This window comes from Procambarus clarkii, chromosome 30 (assembly GCF_040958095.1).
Source record: "Procambarus clarkii isolate CNS0578487 chromosome 30, FALCON_Pclarkii_2.0, whole genome shotgun sequence".
NCBI classification, from domain to species: Eukaryota; Metazoa; Arthropoda; class Malacostraca; order Decapoda; family Cambaridae; genus Procambarus; species Procambarus clarkii.
This window is the reverse complement of record NC_091179.1, coordinates 17,322,059-17,332,572: the sequence shown is the minus strand read 5'-3', so window position 1 is coordinate 17,332,572 and position 10,514 is coordinate 17,322,059. Positions and strand designations below refer to the sequence as shown.

Below are 10,514 nucleotides of genomic sequence, written 5' to 3'. Positions count from 1 at the left end.
TGAGGCTTCACAAAGAAATCTACATAAACTCTACAAATGTTCGGAAATCTGGAAAACGCTTTTTTTTTAATATTGAAAACTGCAAGACCTTGCAATTAAAGCATACCAGTGCATCACAACTATCAAATCGACAATACTACCATGCAGCAGACTGAAAACAAGCCACCCCAATCCATAGAAATATCTAAGCAAACTTTTGACTTAAAGGAAAAGAAAGTGATTATGCCGCTGTAGAAGCCTCAGGTGCTCCTCCATTTGGACTACTGTACCCAAGCATGGAGACCTCACATTCAAAAGAGACATATTTGCTTTGGAGAAAGTTCAACACAGACAAAATTTATCCTAGAACTAAATTGACTCGCCTACCAGGAACGGGTGATAGGGCTGATATCGAAACTTAAAATACTGAACAAGTTGGAATATATTAATCCAGATCACTTCTTTAAAAAGGTCAAATGTAACACATACAAGGAACAATAGCTTTAAACGAAGTAAGCTTCAATGTAGCACACAAACCAGCCTTTTATTTTACCCATGGGTTGTAAACCCCGTGGAACCGCCTATCCGCCGAAGCCGTAAATGCCAAGTTATTACTTAAATTTAAAATCCAGGTGAAAAAATCCTCATGAACAATGTGGGGGGGACCTATGACAACGGGATCTTTGACGACCGCCTGCGACGTGGAGACTGCTGCGCTACTGGACCCCCAACATCAAATGGAAGCTGGATTCGTAGGCAACTTTCTTTATATTTTATTTACCTTTTTATTTTGTTCTATGGTTAATGCATCTTATATACTGTGTTGGATTTAAGGTTTGGTTACGTTAATTAGGTAAAACTATTTCTTATTCAAATAGATAAACTCGTCCTAACAGCGTTTTATTTCAATTTGATCGTTGAAGAAAAGTTAATTTCTGAAAGATTATTGGCTACCACACTTGCTGCCTGATCTTGAGGTTTGTTGTTGTTGTTTCAGATTTAGCTACTCAGAACGAAGTGTCTATGTAGCACGGGCTATGGCGAGCCCGTAAAATCTTGAGGTATTTGTAGGACAATTGGGGGGAGGAGGGGGGTTACCGGGGCGTTGATAGTGTGGCGGAGGCCCATCTTCACTATCTTCATCACCATAACGCTCTACCTACACAACATTTATCACTATCTTCACTACAAACGACTATTATCACTGTAACCATCTTTACTACTCACAACCATCATTTACAATAACCATGTTTACTGCATACAACCTTCAACTCTCTAACCAATAAACCATTTTTACACACGACCATCCTCATCACTGCAATCATCTTCACTAAAATTGTCACCTTCTCTGTAACCATCCTCACTATTCGGGACCTGCTACGTCACCATTTTCCCCTTTCATTCACAACCTTCCCAACCTTTCACCCCCTCTTTCCTTACCTTCCCTCTCCATCGCCACCTTCTACACCCTTCACCACCTTTCTTACCCTTCACCACCTTCCCTCTTCCCTTCACCACCTTGTTCTTCTCAGCCTCACCAGGTGACTTGGTCCAGATATAATTTTTCGTCGTTGAACGGTTTCAACGGTCTGAACGGTTTCAGCGGTTTGAACGGTTTCAACGGTTTGAACGGTTTCAGCGGTTTGAACGGTTTCAACGGTTTCAGCGGTTTGAACGGTTTCAAACATTTAAATGCGGCTCTGTAAATAGTGCTCAAGTGTGCTATCATAGTCAAGCGAGGGAACACACAGGACTTCGTAAGGCAGAGTGATCGATATCTTATCGCCATAGAGCAATAACTGCTGATAATATATATATGTGAACAGTTCCTACACGGCTTATAAATAGCCTCGGCCACAGTGATGATTGCTAACGTCTGCCTCATTTATTTTATATATAAGTCATTTTATTTATTCTCTTTTTTTTTGGTACTCGCTTTTATTATCATCATGTTCGTAATAAAATATTTATTCGTTCATTTTTGTAGGACTATAGAAATCCCCCGATTTCAGACACCCTGAAAATTGCAAAGGGAGGGGGGGGGCGTTATAAACGCTAATATTAGCGTTTTAACTAATTAGTAACGCTATGATTAACGTTTTAACTAATTATTAACGCTAATATTAGTGTTTTAGCTAATTATAAGCGCTAATATTAGCGTTAAATTGGCCCCAGTGCCACTGGGGCCAATCCCGACTAGCCTAAGACACTCACATAAACCCTTATATGTCATTTTTGAAACTTGGGTGAGACTAGCCCCAAGCGTTTGTCCTCCTTCGGACAAACAAACAGACGGGCATTCAAAGTTCATGTGAGAAATATTGAAAGATTTATGAGCAAGTGAGAGGGAGTGTTTAACGTATATGGTGTCTGAGCGAGCAAGACTTCCCACCGGAAATGCAGTGATGTGGCTAAGGCGTGGCGTGGGGAGGGGGGAGGCGTGTGTGTGGGGAGGTGTGTGTGTGGGGAGGGGGAGGCGTGTGTGTGGGGAGGCGTGTGTGTGGGGAGGGGGAGGCGTGTGTGGGGAGGGGGAGGCGTGTGTGGGGAGGGGGTGTACCGCCTAGTATCTTGGCCTTAGCAGTTATGGATAACTCTAATGGTCGTTAACATTTGGGTTCGTTCTCGACTCCTAATCGGGAATCCCGGGCGGTACAGAAATGGTTGGCCACGTTTCCTTTCACCTGATGGGCCTAATCATCTACCCGTGACTTATGCAACTGTTGTGGGTTACAGCCTGAGAAGGGTCATCAAAACGAAGCCTCTTAGGCCTCGATAAGCTTAAAAAAAGACTTCCTGTCCTTGACTATGGGAAAATCACCAGGTGAACCAATGTAGTTCACTACCATCGCAGCATATTTGTAATTACCCCTTAAATTACCCTGTAAACTGCTCTTTAACTTGAAGTCTTTCCCTATGCACCTCCTCTGAGCTTATCATAATTACAGATGTCTCTTCTTGTTGGTGTCAGCAATTCATCGCCACTAGCACAAGCCTTAACTAACACTTGGCCAAAACAGCAGGTAGATCTTCATCACACTGTAGTACATGGGTATGGACGCCAGGAGGAGGTATATGCTTGGAGCAGGGGGCAGAAGGTAGCAGCATGGGAGAACACATCTGGAAAATTAAAAACATTTTAACACAGTGTGACGAGATCTGGAATAGAGCAGTAAGTATTCTGACGCCAGGTGTTGCGCCAATCTCACATTAATACAAAAACAAATTAAAATAAAAGTGTTGGTTCCCTTTACGGTGTATCAATTGCGGGCAAAAAACAAGTGAATACAAACTTTAAACATTTAATATAACAAAAAACGGAAAGTTACAATTCATGAAAACAAAACCCCTTATCCACTAGGCTTAAACACAATCAAAATATAAAAAGGCATTGGGTGAGCTAGCGAGACGACAGTGTACTGTCTCTCGTGGATGGTAGGGTGGAGGGGGGGGGGGGGGAGGCGTGTCTAGATAATACGTTCTGGTACGTATTGTTGTTTCTTGATGTTGGAGCATGCTGATATGTAGGTGGTAAGGAACAGGCCGAAGCTACTGCTATGCAGGAGATAACCGTAATAACAGTTTTAAATTATAAAGATAGAATACAACAAGTATCTCTCTCCCTCAGTCTCCTTCCTGCCTGCTCCAGCGCCTGATAGAAAGAACTCTTGGAGGACTTGACAACACGCACAACAAAGCCATGAGGATCATCCTTGGATGTTCGTGTGCTGCTAACTTATTTAATGTGAAGAAAAATTAAATACCACTGAAGTATTAGAGGAAGAAGATTAGAAGTATTAGAAGAAGAAGATCGTGTTACAGAAATAAATGTTTTAAATGGTGCACAAATGGTTAGGACAAAGCAACCAAACACCTGCACAGAAGCCCTCCAAACCGTTATCAGGAGTCACCACACCTCAAAATGGACTACTAAAACTGCAGCTTATCTCAATATATCAGGTTCCTAATCTCTGCCAAGAGAGACAGCAGCGCCGCGGCAAAAATCGTATATTTCCAAATATATTTTCCTTCCCACTCAAGAAGCCAATTAAAGATCATTCCAAGGTTCGGTTTGAAGCAAAGTACATTTTTAAACCAGAATGATCACTCTCGAAGCTCAATGGCCACGCCAGGACAGAGACGTTTGGGCTTGTTTCTTTTCTAATATCTCTTCATCCAGCAGTAAATAGGTATCAGGCTTTCTGCCTCTAAAACTGGATACCAAAACAATATATTGTAAGCTACCTTGACTTGAAAATTAAAATAAGACGTGAATTTTATTGTTTTTTATTATTATTAATGCAACTACATTTGGCAATGAAGTCATTATGCTCGGCATTGTTCACTGTGAAGACCTTCTTCCCCTTTATGGCTCCTACTGCTTGCGTGAAGGTTGTCTCTCTGATGACTGCACGAAGACCTACACTACCTACTGATGGACAAATCCACAAGAGTCGTGACGAGGATTCGAACCTGCTTCCAAGAGCATCCCAGACGCTACCTACTGATGTACATAAGCATGATTTGCATCGTCATAAAGTAGCCTAACTGGACGAGCATTGGTTGTAATGGCGGGCGGAGGCTAATATGATGTTGCACACATACATAACCAGTGAGAATTTGATGTTATTATCCTTATATGTACACTTTATATTTAATTATAACTACTGCTAGTGAATGAACACTGTAGTCAGTTCCTGTGTCTACGATGGAATCAATCTATTAAACGTCACAGTCTGCCAGAGTTGGGAGCACGATTGACCAGTGGAAATCAGGTCTAACTTGTGAAGTGTAGCTTGTGGAGCTTGCTTAGTGTCAAGAATATCGGGTTCCAGTTCCTGAACCCATTAACTGCCAGTAACGCTTCCACTACCGCCTACATGATGGAAATGGGGCTCATAATAAACACTCATTGACTCGCTCCCACATATACACACAACACAATAAAGATAATAAAACGGTACTTTTGATAGTAGTTGGAAATGTAGATGTTTATCTCTCAGAATGTTTGGTGATATGTTTATTGTTTGTAATGTGTTTATATATATGTATTAACACGATGTACTGAACGGGGTGAGAATAGCTTGAGCTACCTCATCCCTTTGTGTGTATTTTACCTCAATAAACTTATTTCAATTTCAATTTCAATTTGATAGTAATCCCCACATCAGTAGAGCGAGCAGCGAGGAGACGTTAACAAACTGAACTACTGGAAGCTGCGAATGAGTAAACGAAGCAATACATAAATGACGAGGTGACATATAAAATTAGTGGAGAAAATTTGTGTACAAGTGAGTATTTAGGAATGTTAGAGGATACGCGGAGGCGCTCCAAGGCTGACCCAGAATCAAGGTGAGCGCGCACCTTGTGTTTACTGGTCGGTCGTCTCTACCGACTCTCACTATAGTGTGAAGTATAGTGATACCGCCTGTTACACTGCCAGGGCTCCATTTAAGAGCCAGATACAGTCTTGCAGATACGGCAGAACTGTGCATTTTGTCTAAATTTGTCCTTTCTGTGAATGCCGATCTCTGTGACAACAGAGACGAAACTGCGAACACATCCGTATGTGAATGATGATTGCATAACTTTAGTTTGGTTCATTTATTATGCCCACTCATACCCATCCTGTTAGTAACAGTGGACCTCATACTCATCCTGTGAGTGATACTGGACCTCACACCCGTCCTGTGAGTGACAGTGGACTCCTGTGGAACCAAACACCCATTACTCTGACCATGTCTTGGTGTCATGGGGCATGTGCTTCGGAGTACCAAGTGTGCGGGTTTCGAATCCCCCTCATGGCTCCTACTGATTTTCTCATTGATATATCACGTTAATGGGTTTCAATCTGTGAAGGTGTACAGGTTTCGTAAATGGTTGCGCAAATGCTTGACGAATCCTGGTCGAAACGTTTCCCAAGTTTACAACATCGTGACCCCTAACACAACGAGTGAGAGTTTTACTATAACAGAGACGTCTCAGTCACATAATGGGGGTTTTATGTAAGTACTGGACGCCAATGGTGTTAAGCCGAGCAATTTACTGTTGTGGTGAGCTAGCTACATATATAAGTATGATTTCTCTATCATGCACACGGCAAGTGGGCGGCGTCGCGAGGCTACAGATCCCTGCATTCTCGTACCTACTCCAGGAAAACTTTGCATACTTGTCCAAGATTTCTGGTAGTGTATTATTAGCAATGAAATCCACATTTCTTGAACATTTGTGCTAAATTAGCTCTATATTTTTACATTTGTTTACATTTCATCACATAGTGATGCAGGGTGTGTAAATAGTATAGCGAGACCACATTTGAATGAGAAGAATGAGAGGATATACCATTAATTATCAGTCAACAAACTATCGCTCAGAGCTTAGAACTAATAATTCCTCGAGACGAAAGGTTAGGCCACACAAGGGTTAAGCAATGAGTGTAGGAGTGCATCCCAGACCCCACACAGGTGCCCTGCGCAGCTGCCTGGGGTGGGTTGGGGGGCTGCAGGAGCCCCCTTAACCAGCCCTCAGTGCTGCTGCCTGGGGGCTGCATGAGCCCCCCTTAACCAGCCCTCAGTGCTGCTGCCTGGGGGCTGCAGGAGCCCCCTTAACCAGCCCTCAGCGCTGCTGCCTGAGGGCTGCAGGAGCCCCCTTAACCAGCCCTCAGCGCTGCTGCCTAGAGGCTGAAGGAGCCCCCTTAACCAGCCCTCAGCGCCACCCTCCCACGTGTCCTGGCCTGGTATGAGATGATAATTCCCCTGACACTCCCCATCACGACCCCTTTCCTCAAGGGTCTGCTTCCCCTTACGACCCCCCTCCCTTTCTTCACGACCCTCCCCTTCCCTTACGACCCTCCCCTTCCCTCATTCCCCCCCCCTACCTCTCCTTACAATAGGCTCTCCCATCATGATGGAGTTGGGAAACATGACTTTGTAGATCGATTGGTCAATGAGGCTTGCAGGAAAGAAAACACTGATTATGACTTTGGACTGTTTAATGTAATTATTAGAAACATACAAATTAAAGAAATTACTTCAGATTTAGAAGAACTAAGAAATACCCAGAGACCTGAAAACTGCAGCATTAAAAGCTATGACAACTTTTGTAATAATAGGTATTTGTATGGTCAGCACAGTAACCGAACCAGGTAATGTGATGTAGTCATTGCGCGAATTCGCTTTGGCTATAGACACATGTGGCAGGTTAATGAGGCTAAGCCACTACCAGAATATTCAGATTGTAAACTCTGTGACAAACCTTTAATGCATTCACTAGAACACTATATTGTTGAATGTGAAACCGTAAAGGATTTTAGACCTCCTGGCCTCTTGTACCACCAACTGTGTAACTATTTTATTGATTAAGGTGTTCTGGACGACATCCTAACAATTTATCCCAAATTTGCTTCTCCATTTTAAAGAATGAAGAAAAATTTTATTTATATTATTTTTAAACTGTATCTCTTATCAACCCATCTATGCCCTTGTGCACAATAGAAAGTTGTATGTCCAATTTGTACATTGAAACGTATATACAGTAATGTAGTTGATTGTAACCATGATATATATGTGCTTCAGCCTACAGTTTAGACCTACTGTCTTGTGTATGACCCTCTGTCCTGCGTGCCAGTGAATACCAGCATTGTCCTCACTAATAAGAATTAATTGAATTCCTCAGATTAGGCAAAATTGTAATTATTTTTTGTCAATAAAGATGTTAATAATAATCCCATCAGGAGTGACATGCTGGGGAAGGGAAGGTTTGGTTGGTTCATGGGGTGGAGGCCCCGGGAACCCGTACATGTAGCCTACACCTGCATCAGAAGAGGGCGGCAGCGCGCAGTTTGCTTTATTCATTTATTATGCTCCCCCCATACCCATCCCGTGGATGGTAGTGGACCCCATACCCATCCAGTGGGTGATAGTGGACCCCATACCCATCCTGTGGGTGGTAATGGACCCCATACCCATCCTGTGGGTGGTAGTGGACCCCATACCCATCCTGTGGGTGGTAGAGGACCCCATACCCATCTTGTGGGTGGTAGAGGACCCCTATACCCATCTTGTGGACGGTAGTGGACCCCATACCCATCCCGTGGGTGGTAGTGGACCCCATACCCATCCCGTGGGTGGTAGTGGACCCCATACCCATCCCATGGGTGGTAGTGAACCCCATACCCATCCCGTGGGTGGTAGTGAACCCCATACCCATCCCGTGCGTTGTAGTGGACCCCATACCCATCCCGTGGGCGATAGTGAACCCCATACCCATCCCGTGGGAGGTAGTGGACCCCATACCCATCCCGTGGGAGGTAGTGGAAAAGGTTAGAGGCACATAATGGGCTCAGAAACTGAACTTCAATTTCAATTAGCTAAGCAAGTTACAATTTGATAAGCTAGTTACATAGCTAAAGTGTAATAGACTTTTATGATAGATATCTGTTACCATAGGTAATAGACATATCAATAGATTTTTGTAGCACAAATGGTTCAATAACAGGAACACAACAGTCTCCATAAGTAATCATCAAAAGAAGGCACCAAGCCGGGGAGGAGGAGTCTTCAAACTGAGCAGTTTACATTTGTGGCTCACCACAGAGCACCTCACACACTCGTCCAATGTGGGGGGGGGGGGTTGACAGTTTACAACTATGTGCACGCATTCCCTATAGTAAGCAAACTTTACATATTGTGGTTAGAATTTCTGGTAGTACATCATTTTTGAATGAAATACTTACCCATTTCTTGAACATTTGCGCTAGAATTTTCTCTATATTCTGACATTTTTTTCGCATTCAGTTGCATGCGACGTAAGGTATGTGAATAGTTCTGTTGACAGCGTAAACATTTGGTCAGATCTACATCAGTAAGTGGTGCAAATTCCCAGAGGAACTTGTAGCCTAGCCTAAGCCTAGTAGTATAGTAACATATATAGAAGTCTGCTGGCCTCATTAGACGATCCATGCAACTGGTGGCTCTTCCGGTATAATAGTATGATGATAGATGGAATAACTAGTGTGAAATTTAACTGTCTGGGCCCAACTAAATTTTGTTGTCTCAAAGGCAATCCAAGATGGTATAACCAGCTTCCTCGTTAAGAACTCATGCTTTCGCCAACTCGTCAGTTCTGTCATGCATTCTGAGGCCAATATGGGATGGCATCCATCGGAGACAGACTCCGACTCCATCACATTATTTTATTATATATGTGGCGCGGCAGCTGTGAGGATTCGCTAACATGCGCTCGGAAAGCGAACATCAGCTCCCGGGCACCGCCTTTCATTTGCAGATCAGCTCTATATTAATTGTTGGCTACCTGGTTGATACCTGGTTGACGGTATCAACCAGGTAGCCAACAATTAATATAGAGCTGATCTGCAAATGAAAGGCGGTGCCCGGGAGCTGATGTTCGCTTTCCGAGCGCATGTTAGCGAATCCTCACAGCTGCCGCGCCACAGATATAATTTATTTGGCTCGCTTGCTTTGTATTTTACTCTACACAATAAGTTTTAGAGTTTAGAGCCATCCCCCTTCTAGCTCAGTCTACTTCTTCACTACTGTTACTCGGAAGAATTTCTTAGTTCCCAATGGCGTTATGTTCACTTACACGATGTGAACTTGCCCTTCAGGATAAAATAAAAATAAATCCATATGGCTCATCTAGGTTTCTAGTTTCCACCCTCACCCTGCCAGGGTGGGCTAGAGGGTGGAGGTGGGACCGGCCAAGGTGGGCTGGAGGGTGGAGGTGGAACCGGCCAGGGTGGGCTACAGAGTGGAGGTGGGATCGGCCAGGGTGGGCTGGAGGTGGGGGCTGACTGGGGTGGGTTCAGGGGTGGAGGTAGGAACAAGAAGCCCTCCACAGACTTACTGATAAGCATTATCACGTGAGCATGCTCCCTCTCTCTCTCTTTATTTTCTAAACTAAGAGTAGGGTTCATAAGGGCTGTCAAATGATGTATATAGTGAAACTGTAAGCAAGAGCTGTTATCCTACCTCAGCCCATCTGAAGCCTGCTCCTAGAAACTCATTTATTTCATGAGAATGTACTTTGAAACTATCGCATTGGGAACTAAAGGAACTATGATATAAGGAACCTGGTGAAACTGCATGCAAGAGCTGTTATCCTACCTCAGCTCAGTTGAAACCTACTCCTAGAGGCCCATTTGTTTCAAGAGCCTGTTTTATGCATCAGTTGGAATAGCCTTTATTCATTAACAACATTAGGTAACAATCATATGAGGAACAGGATGAGCCTGTAGCCATCTGTGTGCCAGAGCCGTCATGTGATCAGTTGACCTGATCTCCCGTGTATCAACCTGTTGAGAGAACAAGTTCCAGATGCGAGTCGGCCCAGGAATAAATGATCGCTGATGGAATGATGTTCTTGAGAAAGGCACTTCCAACATGAGACTATTGAAGGTTGAGAGCCTAGTGCTACGAGTGGCAACTACTGGTAGTCCACAAAGTTGGGCCAGGTGCGTAACTTTGAGGATGTTGGCCTTGTACATATCAGTAAGACCACCAACGTTCCGACGGTGTTGC

The 10,514-nt window shown here is 43.7% G+C and overlaps 1 long non-coding RNA gene across 1 annotated transcript in view; it reads right to left on the bottom strand.

The window, feature by feature from the left end:
- Positions 1 to 2,552: 2,552 nt before the first annotated feature.
- The window catches only part of LOC138370084 (uncharacterized), a 119,074-nt gene continuing 111,112 nt past the window's right edge, over positions 2,553 to 10,514 (bottom strand). Inside the window, exon 3 of the long non-coding RNA XR_011230032.1 lies at positions 2,553 to 3,096. This is a non-coding gene — a long non-coding RNA (uncharacterized lncRNA). The remainder of the gene's footprint in view (positions 3,097 to 10,514) is intronic.